The 15,975-nt window shown below is 37.6% G+C and overlaps 1 long non-coding RNA gene and 1 other non-coding gene across 3 annotated transcripts in view; both read left to right on the top strand.

The window, feature by feature from the left end:
• LOC112584643 overlaps window positions 1-15,975 on the top strand; it is a 489,459-nt gene that overhangs the window by 391,375 nt on the left and 82,109 nt on the right. The window lies entirely within an intron of this gene.
• On the top strand, window positions 12,321-12,392 carry TRNAY-AUA. The gene has a single exon. It is a non-coding gene; the product is annotated as a tRNA-Tyr (tRNA).

Raw genomic sequence — 15,975 nt, 5'->3', positions numbered from 1 at the left:
CTTTCCCATTCTGTTGTTTTCCTCTATTTCTTTGCATTGATCGCTGAAGGTGGCTTTCTTATCTCTTCTTGCTATTCTTTGGAACTCTGCATTCAGATGTTTATATCTTTCCTTTGCTCCTTTGCTTTTCGCTTCTCTTCTTTTCACAGCTATTTGTAAGGCCTCCCTAGACAGTCCAACTCTTTACGACCCCATTAATTGCAGCACGCCAGGCCTCCCTGTCCATCACCATCTTCCGGAGTTCACTCAGACTCACGTCCATCGAGTCAGTGATGCCATCCAGCTATCTCATCCTCTGTTGGCCCCTTTTCCTCCTGCCCCAATCCCTCCCAGCATCAGAGTCTTTTCCAATGAGTCAACTCTTCGCATGAGGTGGCCAAAGTACTGGAGTTTCAGCTTTAGCATCATTCCTTCCAAAGAAATCCCAGGGATGATCTCCTTCAGAATGGACTGGTTGGATCTCCTTGCAGTCCAAGGGACTTTCTAGAGTCTTCTTCAACACCACAGTTCAAAACATCAATTCTTCGGCACTCAGCTTTCTTCACAGTCCAACTCTCACATCCATACATGACCACTGGAAAAACCATAGCCTTGACTAGACGGACCTTTGTTGGCAAAGCAATGTCTGCTTTTGAATATGCTATCTAGGTTGGTCATAACTTTTCTTCCAAGGAGTAAGCGTCTTTTAATTTCATGGCTGCAGTCACCATCTGCAGTGATTTTAGAGCCCCAGAAGATAAAGTCTGACACTGTTTCCACTGTTTCCCCATCTATTTCCCATGAAGTGATGGGACCAGATGCCATGATCTTCGTTTTCTGAATGTTTAGCTTTAAGCCAACTTTTTCACTCTCCACTTTCCCTTTCATCAAGAGGCTTTTTAGTTCCTCTTCACTTTCTGCCATAAGGGTGGTGTCATCTGCATATCTGAGGTGATTGATATTTCTCCCGGCAATCTTGATTCCAGCTTGTGTTTCTTCCAGTCCAGCGTTTCTCATGATGTACTCTTCATAGAAGTTAAATAAGCAGGGTGACATATACAGCCTTGATGGACTCCTTTTCCTATTTGGTACCAGTCTGTTTTTCCATGTCGAGATCTAATTGTTGCTTCCTGACCTGCATACAGGTTTCTCAAGAGGCAGGTCAGGTGGTCTGGTATGCCGATCTCTTTCAGAATTTTCCACAGTTTATTGTGATCCACACAGTCAAAGGCTTTGGCATAGTCAATAAAGCAGAAATAGATGTTTTTCTGGAATTCTCTTGCTTTTTCCATGATCCAGCCTATGTTGGCAATTTGACCTCTGGTTCCTCTGCCTATTAGCCCTATATTAATCAGAATTGAGCTATAGGAAGCAACAGAAGCAAAGGCTGAAAACTGAGATACTGGAGACAGAGGTCCTGGAGTCTAAACTCTGAGATTATTCTTTAGCTTTGTGTTCTTAGGCAAGTTACTTAATCCATGAAAATCTGGTTCCTGGTCAGTAAAATAGGGGCTTCCCTGGTGGCTCAGATGATAAAGAATTCTCCTGCAGTGAGGGAGACCTGGGTTGGGAAGATCCCCTGGAGAAGGGAATGGCTACCCACTCCAGTAGTCTTGTCTGAAGAATTCCGTGGACAGAGGACACAGTCCATGGGGTCACAAAGAGTCAGACACAAGTGAATGACTTTCACACACAGTTAAAATGGGGGCTACAATTGTGTCTGCTTTTGCTGTGGTGATTAAATGAGAAAATATATAAAGCCTTTAGTCCAAGTTACATCAGCTATTAAGCATTATAATAGCTTCCCCCCTTGTACTTTTGAGATGCCTCAAAAATATGGATTGCTGATGACAAAATATGGAAACTCAAAAATCAAGCAAGATCTTCATGGTTACTTTTTCATAAAGCCATTTATACATGTTTTTAATACACTTATTACAGTATTTATTTTCATAATGTTGTAAAGGTTGTTTGCTTGTTTTGATGTCTGTTTTTATAAGATTTAAGAGCAGAAATTGTGCTCTTTATTAGAAGAGCTTCATTAGAGCAGACGGTGTTGAATTTTTTCTTTTTTTTTAAATAATGAATGTGTTATTACTGAGGCAAATACCCGGCATATATCAAGTGCCAAGTAAACATTTGTAAAATGAATATATGGATGAATCTATGGATGAATTGACTGAAAACAGTCATCCATGTGATATATAGGCACACTAAAAGGCCATGAAAACTGTAGAGGATTAATTTATTTACACATCAGATTCTAATCTGGTTCACATTGTATCCTTAGTGCGTGTAACTGATCCTGAAACACATATATGATTGAATAACTATTAAAGTTAATGACATGAATGGCCAATACTCAACTACCTCTGCCTGACAAAAATGACAATTTCATATAGTTCAACATGATATTTGAGAAGAGTTTAGTAAATAAATGTTCCAATCCTTGAGTAATTTTCCTTTATGGTTTTAATTTAAATATATATTTATTTGTATTTATGCATGTTAATTGTGTATCACAAACTTCTGGGAGTTATACAGTAAACATTAAAGATTGCCACCCCATATTTGTAATCTTAAAATTTCTGGTACTGAATACTGAACCTTGGTATTTTAAACAAAGCTTTATAGTTATTTCTAAATTCTTCAGATACTTATCAAATCTGGAAACTACTAATCTTAATTTTGTTACTTGTAGATTATCTTGAAAATAATTAAGCCTCTTTAAGATGGACTTCTTAAACAGTATTTACCTTTTGTTATTATATTTTTACTTCAGGTTAAAATATTTGGAAACAGATACTCTAACCCATGGGGATTTGTATAGCAATAGCTAGGGAGTATTTTTTTCCTTCTTAGATTTAGGGTTTATTGAAGATGACAAAAAAAATTGTTAGCAATGACTGAATTTATTAAGGAATAAGAAATAAGCATATTTTCTACTTAGGTATCATGTTGAACAACTGTGCCTATAGATGGGTTTCTGAGATCAGCTTCTAGTTTCCTTTCACCTGGAAAGTACTTACAGTTATTAACCTCGGAACTAAGGGACTGGTCCCACGTCTGGTATGACGGAGATTATGCCTTCAAATTCTGATTTATCCTCTTCTGAATCTCACAACTATGATTTTCTGGAATGGGATATCTACTTTTGAATTTGGTCGATTAATAATCATGTTTAAATTTTGTATTACTCTTATGTATGTAATGAATGCTCTGGAGAAGAAAATGCCTACCCACTCCAGTATTCTTGCCCGGAGAGTTCCACAGACAGAGGCTACAGTCAATGGGGTCACAAAGAGTTGGACATGACTGAGCAACCAACTAATTAATAAATACACATTAAAGAAATAATGAGACATTATTTGTGATTTACATAGAAGACTATGTGTCCTTCCTATCAAATTTGCATGTCACAAAAACTGGGAGCTTGTTTTTGAAAATATTTAAATTTAGATATATTGAACATTTATTTTTTAATGAATGCTAGTGGCTGTGGCTTCCTGGTTGTGTATGTTTCTCTCTCTCCTTGACATAAGTGCGCATGTCTGGGTTCTTACTTCTTACCAGCAAACAGCTTTATTTCTTTATACTTTAGCCATGACAAGTAAGAAGAAACGCTGGTTCAGCTAGAATTCAGAATCAGGTTTTCTGATCCTGAAGTCCAAGGGTTTGTTTTTGTTTTTCTTTTTTTTTTTGGAATTGCAACCAAATTCTAAGCTCATTAAGAACAGCCAAGTACAGTTTGAGATAGATGCCAGGCAAAAGAGTTTTTACTAAATGCCAAGTGAAGTGTCTGGTTTGTCCTTTAATAATCATGTTTGGGAGATAATCATAGCAGTCACGTAAACATTTTAGTGTTTTTGAAAGACCTATGTTCCAACTATGTCATCTCCAAAGACCAACTCCATACTGAAATCTCTCTAAGCAAATTACTCCCCAACTTAAAGTTAGTCTTGTGTTTAACTATCCTTACTGTCAAAATATTTCACTATATGACTAAATATCTTGTACTATTCCTTTATCCTATGTCTTGTTCATTCCACAGTCTACTTTGGGGACAGTTTTTCATGATTCTCTGATGTATTATGAAGCCTTTCTGATGTCTCAAACTCTTATTCTAGATCATTCCTCTGAGTCCTTCCTAACCCTTGTATGCTTTTCATTGCTTAGGTAATTTAGAAAGCTTCATTTTATATCTGTGCTGCTACTCTACTGTAAAAGCACCTCAATAATTCATTAACTTTAATAGCTAAATCACACCATTGATTTATATTTATTTGCAGCATGTGAATGAGCATGGCCTTCAGTATGTCAGTTTCATTTGGGGAGATTTGCAACACATTATTTCTCTTAATTATTTACTTGGGTTTTGTGTCTGATATACATCCAGTTTCATTTTTGTTGTCTGTTTGTATCTTGTTTGCTAATCCAGTTAAAGTATAAAGTGCCAGCATTTTCACCCTGTAATTTTGCATTATGAAGGTATTAAATCTTAGTGTAGTATTATGGTGAATTTTATTCTTATTTTTCTTAAAGTTTACTTTTTTGTATCTTCAAATGTATAAATATGTTAACAGCTTTAAAATTTAGAGAAAAGCATTAGTGGGAAGTATATCCATTGAAGTAGATATGCCAAAGTCTTTTTTGTCTGCAGATTTTCAAGCTGTGTGCTCATTTAGACATGAAAAAAATTGGCCCATTTATTGCTCTTTTATGACCTGTTCTAAAGGAATGTTTCACATCTATCCATAAGATAGAGTTGTTGAACTTTAAGAGTAGCAATAAAAATATATTTTGGGGGACTGCATTTTAATTTAGTTAAATAACCTATAATGTTTTATTTATTTTACTTCTAGGTTAGAGTTTAAACCAAGAAGTATACCACAACATATTAGCATGTAATAGATTTTAGGAGAAACTAGTTGGTTGCAATAACTGCCCTCTCTTAAAATACTTTTGAAAAAAACAAATGAAATCCATTTTAATAGGAAAATCCTCTTGATTTTTAATCATGTAAGTTATTGTCTATTCAATAAAGAACATTCATAGACATGTAGAGGGATAAAAATTATGTAAGAGGAGAAAAGAATCCTATGAAAAATAAAATACATGAAGAAACATTAATATTGATGCTGACATTAGTTTGAATTCTGTTGTTATTCTGCTGCTGCTAAGTCACTTCAGTTGTGTCCAACTCTGTGCGACCCCATAGACGGCAGCCCACCAGGCTCTCCGGTCCCTGGGATTCTCCAGGCAAGAACACTGGAGTGGGTTGCCATTTCCTTCTCCAATGCATGAAAGTGAAAAGTGAAAGGGAAGTCGCTCAGTCGTGTCCAACTGTTTGCGACCCCATGGAAGGGGGTCTGCAGCCTACCAGGCTCCTCTGTCCATGGGATTTTCCAGGCAAGAGTACTGGAGTGGGGCGCCATTGATAGTTGTTATTCTATCTCTGACTAAATTTTCCAAAGAGCATGAAATACAATGATGCTAAGAAGTATGTCATATTAACCTATCAGAATAAATACACAAACTTGTAATGAAATGTAGGCAGAAGCATAGCTTTGAACTGTGATTTACAAAGTCTATGGCAGAGAGAGAAAGGTTTTAGATGTAAGATGTACAAGGATCTGGCAAATGGAAGACAGTGGTATTTGACTATCAAGTAGGTAGTCAGTAATAAAGGCAAGCAGGCAAACCTGGGAAGGTTCCTAAATAGAGAGAAGTCAGCTGACCTCTGAAATCTAGGAGCGTGAGCACAATTCAGAATCTGAGGATCACTCAGACCCTCAAATCATAATCAAATAACACTGGCAAGTTCGAATCCTAGAATTTCTGATTTTTTTTTTTTCAATCCTTGTCTACCACACATGCTCGTAAAATAATTTATAGTGAGAAGGAAGTCAGTATCCCCAGAAATATTGAGTTGGCCAGAAAGTTCATTCAGGTGTTTCTGTAACATCTTCTGGAAAAACGAATGAATTTTTTGGTTCTCCCGATATTTTACCTGAAGCCAGGTATGCTGCTTTCAAAAAGCAATCAGGGCTTTCTGAGATGTGTGTGTAAAACGTGTGTAAAAAGCTGACATTTTTTGAGTGCAAGTTGGGGATCAGGTACTATCTGTAGGTACTTTATATGTGTTAAATCTCTTAATCTTTTGTTTATTTTATGAGAATTTTCTCCATTATACAGAATGGAGGATTAAATCTTTTAAGATTGTGCAACTAATAATGAGTTAACTCTGTATTGGAGGTCAGGCAGTTTGACTCAAAACTACAATGAAATACTATTCTAGAACAAGGAAAGCTGAGACCCTAGTGTGAGTGTGATTATATTGGACTGGCCGAAAGTTTCTTTCAGATTTTACATAGGATCTTTTGGAAATACCTGAAAGAACCTTTTGGTTAATTCAGTATTTGAATGGGATTCATCTTTGAATATCATACTAAGGTAATGAAACTAAAGAAACTCTTGACCATTCCTATATTTGAGATTCATAGTTTATAATAAAAATACTAAAGAATATTCTATTTAAGCCACCAAGGATGCACTGTTTGTGATACAAGAGAATAGGTAATAAAATTTTAAATAGAATGAGAAGTTTGAATTGTTGAATTTTGTCATGGATTTATCTAAATTCATTAGTTTTCTCATCATTCATTCATTCAATACCTATTTTGCTCTCACTGTCGAGTATCGAGTACTATGTTAGGGATAGAATAATTAGTAAGACAGAAAGTAAGTCCTTATAAGTCTATAGTCCATTGGTAGAAATAGTCAATAAATAAGCAAATATATTACTATATATGCTACTATCATGATCTTTCTTAGAAATAGTGTTATAAAGAAAAATAGAGCAGATTAAATGTAATAAGTTAAAGGGGTAGGTTATTTCAGAAAAGATGTTCATAAAAGGACTCTTTAAGGAGGTAAATTTGACAAAAGACCTGAATAAAGTGTATGAATAAGTCTTCTCAATATATGGAAGAAAAAATTTAAGTGAGGAAGTAAGTGTAAATATGTTGACTTCAGAAAATACGGGAGGAGCATTAGGAGATGAGATTAAAGAGACATGTAAGAGGAAGGAATGGAGAATCTACAAGACCATGAGGTAAGGTCCCCATGGTAAACCAGATAGGAAGCCGTTGGGAGTTTTTGACAATGTGAATGTTATAGTCAGATTTTTAAAAATTAAAATAACTCCAGCTATGTGGATAGTGATACCTTAGAATAAAGTGCTAGCACCACTCCAGTACTCTTGCCTGGAAAATCCCATGGATGGAGGAGTCTGGTAGGCTGCAGACCATGAGGTTGCTAAGGGTCAGACACAACTGAGGGACTTCCCCTTCACTTTTCACTTTCTTGCATTGGAGAAGGAAATGGCAACCCACTCCAGTGTTCTTGCCTGGAGAATCCCATGGACGGAGGAGCCTGATGGGCTGCAGTCCATGGGGTCGCGAAGAGTCGGACACGGCTGAGCGACTCCACTTTCACTTTTCACTTTCATGCATTGGAGAAGGAAATGGCAACCCACTCCAGTGTTCTTGCCTGGAGAATCCCAGGGACGGGGGAGCCTGGTGGGCTGCCGTCTATGGGGTCGCACAGAGTCGGACACGACTGAAGCGACTTAGCAGTAGCAGTAGTAGTGGAAGTTTAAAAAAGTAATCCAATTCAGATATATTCTGAAGACTGAGCACAATATAACTAATTTTTCATGACTTAGGGGTTGAATTTTGGATGTAAAAAATAAAATACTCCAAAGCTTTGACCAGAGCAACTGGTGGTGCCAAGTTTGAAGGGATAGAAATACTCAAATTTCTATTTTAGAAACATTAAGTGTGAGATGTCTATTAAAGATCTAAGTGAGGAGAGAGATTTGGCAGTCAGATGAACAGTCAAGAGATAGTGGGGCTTTTCTAAGATAAGTATATAAATTTAAGAGTTATCAAATCATGTAGATGGTTTCCAAAGGCCTAAGACTAGAAGACATTACTTAAGGAGTGGGGGTGGGTAGAGAAAGCAGAGGCAAAGATTTGATTTCCAGGTAATTCCAGGGCTTAATAGTCAGAAAGAGGAAGAAAATATAGAGAATGAGTCTGAACAGAAACAGTAAAATGAAACCAGGATTATGTAGTGTCATGGAATTAAAAAGAAGAAAATGTTTCAAGAAAGAGGTAAATGTCTAGTTAAATGCTGCTGAAACGTTGAGTAGAATTAAAACTAAATATAGACCATATAACCATAGAATTTACCAACATGGAAATTGTCATTATCCTTGAGTAAAACAATTTCAGTGGAATGGTTGTGATCAGAGCACTAAGAGATCAGATGGAGGCAGCAAGCGTAAACAAACCCTTTGAGAAATTTTGCCAAGATGAAAGCAGAGAATTTAAGGAGTAACTAAATGGCACATACGTATAGCTTTCTTTTTTCTTTAGTGAAAGATATTAGAGAAGGTTGATATGCAAATAGAAACAATCCAATAATTTGAGAAGTAAAATTTGTTTTGAGAGGGAAATGATAATTAAAGGAACAAAGTCTGAGATGGAGACAAGGTTGAAACGCATATAAGTGAATAGGTTGACCTTAGATAGGTATAGAGATTTGTCATCCAGTGTTACAGAAAGGATCTTCAGAATTCATCCACAGAGGCACAGACATGATGGCAGATGAGGTGGGAGGAGAAGTTCTGATTTGGTTGCTTCAGTTTGCTCAGTGAACTAAGATCTGGTTATCACCTAAGAGTGGGGAGAAGTGGGTGCTGAAAATTTGAGGAGATAAGAAAGCCTTCTTCAGCAATCAATGCAAAGAAATAGAGGAGAACAACAGAATGGGAAAGACTAGAGATCTCTTCAAGAAAATTAGAGATACCAAGGGGACATTTCATGCAAAGATGGGCTCGATAAAGGACAGAAATGATATGGACCTAACAGAAGCAGAAGATATTAAGAAGAGATGGCAAGAATACACAGAAGAACTGTACAAAAAAGATCTTCACGACCCAGATAATCACGATGGTGTGATCACTCACCTAGAGCCAGACATCCTGGAATGTGAAGTCAAGTGGGCCTTAGAAAGCATCACTACGAACAAAGCTAGTGGAGGTGATGGAATTCCAGTGGAGCTATTTCAAATCCTGAAAGGTGTTGCTGTGAAAGTGCTGCACTCAATACGCCAGCAAATTTGGAAAACTCAGCAGTGGCCACAGGAATGGAAAAGGTCAGTTTTCATTTCAATCCCAAAGAAAGGCAATGCCAAAGAATGCTCAAACTACTGCACAATTGCACTCATCTCACACGCTAGTAAAGTAATGCTCAAAATTCTCCAAGCCAGGCTTCAGCAATATGTGAACTGTGAACTTCCTGATGTTCAAGAAAACATCATGGTTTTCGAAAAGGCAGAGGAACCAGAGATCAAATTGCCAACATCCGCTGGATCATGGAAAAAGCAAGAGAGTTCCAGAAAAACATCTATTTCTGCTTTATTGACTATGCCAAAGCCTTTGACTGTGTGGATCACAAGACACTGTGGAAAATTCTGAAAGAGATGGGAATACCAGACCACCTGATCTGCCTCTTGAGAAATTTGTATGCAGGTCAGGAAGCAACAGTTAGAACTGGACGTGGAACAACAGACTGGTTCCAAATAGAAACAGGAGTTCGTCAAGGCTGTATATTGTCACCCTGCTTATTTAACTTCTATGCAGAGTACATCATGAGAAACGCTGGACTGGAAGAAACACAAGCTGGAATCAAGATTGCCTGGAGAATTATCAACAACCTCAGATATGCAGATGACACCACCCTTATGGCAGAAAGTGAAGAGGAACTAAAAAGCCTCTTGATGAAGGTAAAAGTGGAGAGTGAAAAGTTGGCTTAAAGCTCAACATTCAGAAAATGAAGATCATGGCATCCAGTCCCATCACTTCATGGGAAATAGGTGGGGAAACAGTGGAAATGGTGTCAGACTTTATTTTTTTGGGCTTCAAAATCACTACCGATGGTGACTGCAGCCATGAAATTAAAAGACGCTTACTCCTTGGAAGGAAAGTTATGACCAACCTAGATAGCATATTGAAAAGCAGAGACATTACTTTGCCAACAAAGGTTCATCTAGTCAAGGCTATGGTTTTTCCAGTAGTCATGTATGGGTGTGAGAGTTGGACTGTGAAGAAAGCTGAGCACTGAAGAATTGATGCTTTTGAACTGTGGTGTTGGAGAAGACTCTTGAGAGTCCCTTGGACTGCAAGGGGATCCAACCAGTCCATTCTGAAGGAGATCAGCCCTGGGATTTCTTTGGAGGGAATGATGCTAAAGCTGAAACTTCAGTACTTTGGACACCTCATGGGAAGAGTTGACTCATTGGAAAAGACTCTGATGCTGGAAGGGATTGGGGGCAGGAGGAGAAGGGGACGACAGAGGATGAGATGGCTGGATGGAATCACTGACTCGATGGACGTGAGTTTTAGTGAACTCTGGAAGTTGGTGATGGACAGGGAGGCCTGGCGTGCTGCGATTCATGGGGTCACAAAGAGTCGGACACGACTGAGTGACTGAACTGAACTGAAGATGGTATAAGTCAATTTTTTTTTTTAATTTCATTTTATTTTTAAATTTTACATAATTGTATTAGTTTTGCCAAATATTTTTTGTAATTGGGAGACTGAACTCACTGGGGCCATATATTAGAATCCCGGAGCACTGCTGAGGTCCTGAGCGAGATAAGTGGTCCTGAATGTGAAGTGAGACTAGCCCACGTGCTTGTGTGTGCTTTCTAGAGTCATGTTTAGCAGTTCAGGTGCAAGCATAGTGTGCTAAGAGAGTTGGATCAAGTGAGGATTAAGGGTATTTTTTTTTTTTTTTTTTCTTTTTCTTCAAGAAGGCACAGGTAAGAGAGTACAGGAGCTCAGGTTTTATACAAAAACTAGATGAGAGTTGTGGATGGGGAATCTAAACTGGATTTTTTTAATGAGAAAATGAGGCACTGATTGCCAATGAAAAAGTAATAGATCAGTGGATCAGTGATCCCAGTGGATTGAAGAACTGTTGGAGTGGGATTGAAGATTAGAGTAAATGACCTGAAAAGATAATGCTTTGAAATAGAAGAATATTGTCAGTTGGCTATTACAGGATACTTGAGTCATGAGCAGCTGGACCTGCCACTGCAGCTACCTACACTGAGGGGTAGCATTCTTCTTTCTCATATTAATAATTAAGAAAGATGGGTGTGCAATTCATGTCTCATGCGACAGGCTGAATAATGGAAAAATTGAACCTTCTTTTTGGAATGGCATTTGTATACTCCAAAATAATGATAAAGGTAAAAATTTATACTCTTATGCAAATGGCCCTTCATTGAGATATCCTGTATTTATGTGATTTTAAAAAATCTAGTCCATAGGTCAATTTTGAATAATTTTTACTGAAGTCATAAAACTTAGAGGATTAATGTTCAAGCTTGTCTTTATATGTGGTGTGCTAAAAACATTGGCATGCATGAAGTCAATGCAATAAAAGATGATTTAGCAAGTTTCTATAATTTTTATACAGTGTTTTAGCCAATATCTTATCAGTGCAAAATAATTCTTGGAATTTATTTGATTTATCCCATTTAATTTTATCTTACTGATCTTCATAAGCTCGCCTTTGGCCTTGCATATAGCTTTTATGCATTTATAAGTTCCAAAAATAGTACATTACAATTTTGCTATAATTCTCCATTTTTACTCTGAAATACATCCTCAATACCTGGAAATAACTGAAGGTATTGAGTTAATACCTTAATATTTTGAAATATTAAGAAGGTATGGGAGTTTGAAAATGTTGCATTATCACTTATTTTACTTACATGTTTATATGAATATGAGCATTTAAAATTACTTTTTTGTGTAGAAGCTTTAGTAGATGCTAAATGGCAAATTCATTGAACTTATTTTGGAAAAGACTGTAAACATTCCTTGTTGATAGTAAACAAAATAGCTAGCTTTATTTCAGAGATAAAAAAACATTTAATGTAATTGCACATGTATTATAATTTCCTAAATGGCATATACTTGCATCAAAATAATTTTACATATTTAGGGTCATAGCAAGTTCCTGGCACTAATTTGTTCTTGTGATTTAAAGCATGTTTTTTAAAATACAAATAACATATCTCATGTTTTTATATGACTACTTTCCTAGCAATCATATGGTTGGATATGGTTTATCAAGTAAGCAAGTCTTAATATCTCCAACTAGTACTTTGTGAATGCCTTCTGACATCAATGAATTGTGTGATGGTTTCTAAAATATACACACACACACACACACACACACACACACACATATATATATACTTCCCTGGTGGCTCAGACGGTAAAGCATCTGCCTATAGTGCAGGAGATCCAGGTTCAATCCCTGGGTTGGGAAGATCTCCTGGAGAAGGAAATGGCACCCCACTCCAGTATTCTTGCCTGGAAAATCCCATGGACAGAGGAGCCCGGTGGGCTACAGTCCATGGGGTCACAAAGAGTCGGAAATGACTGAGCAACTTCACTTTACATATATATACATTTTTATTGTATACACACACACATATACACATGTACACACACAAATTAAGTCTTTTCTTTTTGACAGTATCAATGATACTCTCACTTATGTGAAAATTTGAACCCCATAGGGACATCTGGGGAATCTGGTTGAAAAGTATTGATGTAGAATACTTTTTGATTGACAGTTTTGGCATCCTTTTTGATCCTTGGTTGTATAATCTACTACTGCTGCTTCCCTGAGCTTCTTAGTATTAATGAGTTATGCATCTGAATCACAGAATGGTAAAGGTTGAAGGACAAGACTCAGAATCCTTTCATTTTGCAGAGGAGAAGACTGCAGTCCAGATGGAGTGAGACTTGTCCAAAGCATAGAGCAGACAGTCTTCTGACTTGAAAAGTTGTGCCCTTTTCATGTTGAGCTAGAGTGGGGCCTGGAAGAATTGGAAGGGTTTATTGAAGCCTGGTCCAGAGGAAGTTCATCTAGGTGAGGAAAACAAGAGTTTTATGACAGGCTGCCAGGGACAAAGAAAAAAAAAAAGCAGTTTCACTTGAAGTTTGGAGGACAAAAAAGGAGTGCATAAAGTATGGATAACTGTAAAAGAACATCATGTAAGGCTGCTAATACATCATCTGTAGTGTTTATTTTGAGCAGTTGGTGACATTTAGAAAGAAGTGAGCGTTCCAGACATTTTCAGTAGGTGGTCAGTTTGACATTTCTGTATAATGCCTCTCTGGGCTAATAAAACTTGTCTCTTCCTGCTGGTTCCACTTTCATTGTATTCTTTCTGTTCATTTAAAGTAACAATTTAGTAAATCACAGTATATAGGCAAATGCTGGATGTCAAGTATTTATATAAATTTTTTAAGCCAGGACTTTTTTTTACATAACAGATGGGAGAAGCATGAGTAATTTCACTGGAATTCTGTAGTCTTAGTTAAAAAAATTTTTTTTTACTTCATGACATTTAAATATTCAGTTTATAGTTAATAAAACAAATCATATTTTAAAATAAGCTCCTCAATTATTATCAAAACAGAGTCATGTGGTTTGGCAGCTAGCAAATAACATGGACATCTGTTACTGGGAAAATAAATTAAACCCAAATAAATTGAACCATGGTGAATGTTGCCATAATTTGGTAATTAGTTGATATTTTAAAGTATAAATTTCTTTCTTCCTTTTCTTTTTCTATCTGGAGCATGTCATGTTATCCAGTATTCCCTAAATTTCTCAAATCCTGAAACATGGCCACACCATCCTCTCAGGACCATCTTCTCATAAATTATCTATTCCTCTATATTTATTTGAATATAGTCCCCTCACTTTTCCTTATTTGTGCCTCTGTAAGGAATGATACTAAAGCTGAAACTCCAGTACTTTGGCCACCTCATGCGAAGAGTTGACTCATTGGAAAAGACTCTGATGCTGGCGGGAATTGGGGGCAAGAGGAGAAGGGGACGACAGAGGATGAGATGGCTGGATGGCATCACTAACTCAATGGACGTGAGTCTGAGTGAACTCCGGGAGTTGGTGATGGACAGGGAGCCCTGGCATGCTGCGATTCGTGGGGTCGCAAAGAGTTGGACACGACTGAGCGACTGATCTGATCTGATCTGATTTTAATTCCCCTTGATTCCCACCTCAGAAGAAGAATTCTTGTTTCCTTATATGGCTTGGAATATATCTTTGCTCTTGATTACATTGTCCCTCCTAAGATGTTTTTGCATCACTTGTCAAAAAGTGTAATTGGAATAGACCTCAACTCTGACTCTGTTGGGACAGACTGGAACTGACTCTGCTTATCCCCCAAGTCCAGGGGCATGGAGCTTTCTCCTTCTGTCTATTTTCAAGTGTCTCTCTGGTTATCCAGGACCTTATCCTATTTGGAGAGCATGGGTCTTAGGAGACTGAAGAATAGCTTGTCCAAAGGGAAGAGTTGTGGAGGGAATTTATCCTACTGAAGACTGACCAGCACCGTGCAGATCTCTACAAAGGCTACCTTTCACTTACTACCTGCAGTATGAAGGATTGCTTACATTGCTCCTCAGAAAGGCAGTGTCTCCCTCTCACTGGTTTAGACAATACTTGCTCTTGGAAGAAGTGGGAATGCTTAACAAGAATGGTCTACTTGGGTTGGGGTGACTCTTTCTTTTATGCTTTAGGGACTTTCCTGATCTTTCAGCCAGAAATAACACTATCAAAGAATGACTATAAAATATGCTGCTCATCTACCTCTTGAAACTCTGTTTATGAATCAGATTCCTTCAGGGATTTGATTTTTGACCTTCAATCCTCATCCTGTTTTTCCTTCTTATCTCTGATGTTGCAAACTTAAAAGTTTTGAATGTTTTTTTTTTTTTTGCTGTTACATGTCCATCAATGAAATGAGCTTCACAAGCCAGTTTAAAAGGCAAAGTTGTTCCTTAACTTTTTCCTTTCCTTTTCAATCTTAATTCTCTGCAAGGTGTACTTGTGGTTGAATGGAGGAAGATCAAGCACGATGATTTGTGCATGAGAAAAAGCACATTAACCTGTTTTAAAATTCTTTGTATTTAAAATCACCAACAAGACAATATGTGACTTTTTAAAAGTTCTTCCATTACCATTCCTGCAAGGCAACATCTGCATCCAAATCCATCCATACTGAAACATTTTCTGTGCAGATGAGGTATTTCTCTTTCTAGTCAAGGTTAATTTCTGCACTTTATTCTTTGGCTCCTGTAACTAGAACACTATCCTTTCCATCTCCAAACATTTCTGAATCGATTGCTTTTTTTTCTCTATATCTTCAAACTCTTTGGCCCTCTCTATTGGCTATTTAGCTATTTATCCTTTTCTGTTGTTTTGTATGACCTCTAAAAATAGTTTTCCCCAAATTTCTCCTTTAACCCCTTTCTCACCATGCTTTTCTCAGTCTGTCTAAGGGGTTGCATTTGTTTTCAAGATTTTAATGATGAGATACTTAGTTGTGCTGTGCTGTGCTTAGTCACTCAGTCGTGTCCAACTCTTGGTGACCCCATTACTGTAGCCTGCCAGGCTCCTCTGCTCATGGGAATTCTCCAGGCAAGAATACTGGAGTGGGTTGCCATGTCCTCCTCCAGGGGAGCTTCCCGACCTAGGGATCAAACCCAGGTCTCCCGCGCTGCAGGAGGATTCTTTAGCATCTGAGCCACGAAGGAAGCCCATGTAATTTGTTAGTCATGCTCAAATCTTAATCTATTATTATTTATTTAATTTTTTTTTTTTTTTTTGGCTGTGTTGGGTCTTAGTTGCTGCATGGGCTTTTCTCTATTGCAGAGAGCAGGGGCTACTCTTTAGTTGTGGTGAGTGGGTTTTTCATTATGGTGGCTTCTCTTTTTGTGGCACCTGGGCTCGATAGTTTCCGTTCCTGGGCTCTAGAGCACAGGCTCAATAGTTGTGGAGCATAGGCTTAGTTTCTCCGTGGCATGTGGTATCA

Source organism: Bubalus bubalis, chromosome 4 (assembly GCF_019923935.1).
Source record: "Bubalus bubalis isolate 160015118507 breed Murrah chromosome 4, NDDB_SH_1, whole genome shotgun sequence".
NCBI lineage: Eukaryota > Metazoa > Chordata > Mammalia > Artiodactyla > Bovidae > Bubalus > Bubalus bubalis.
Note: the sequence above shows the minus strand (reverse complement) of the source record. Positions and strands in the feature narration are given on the sequence as shown.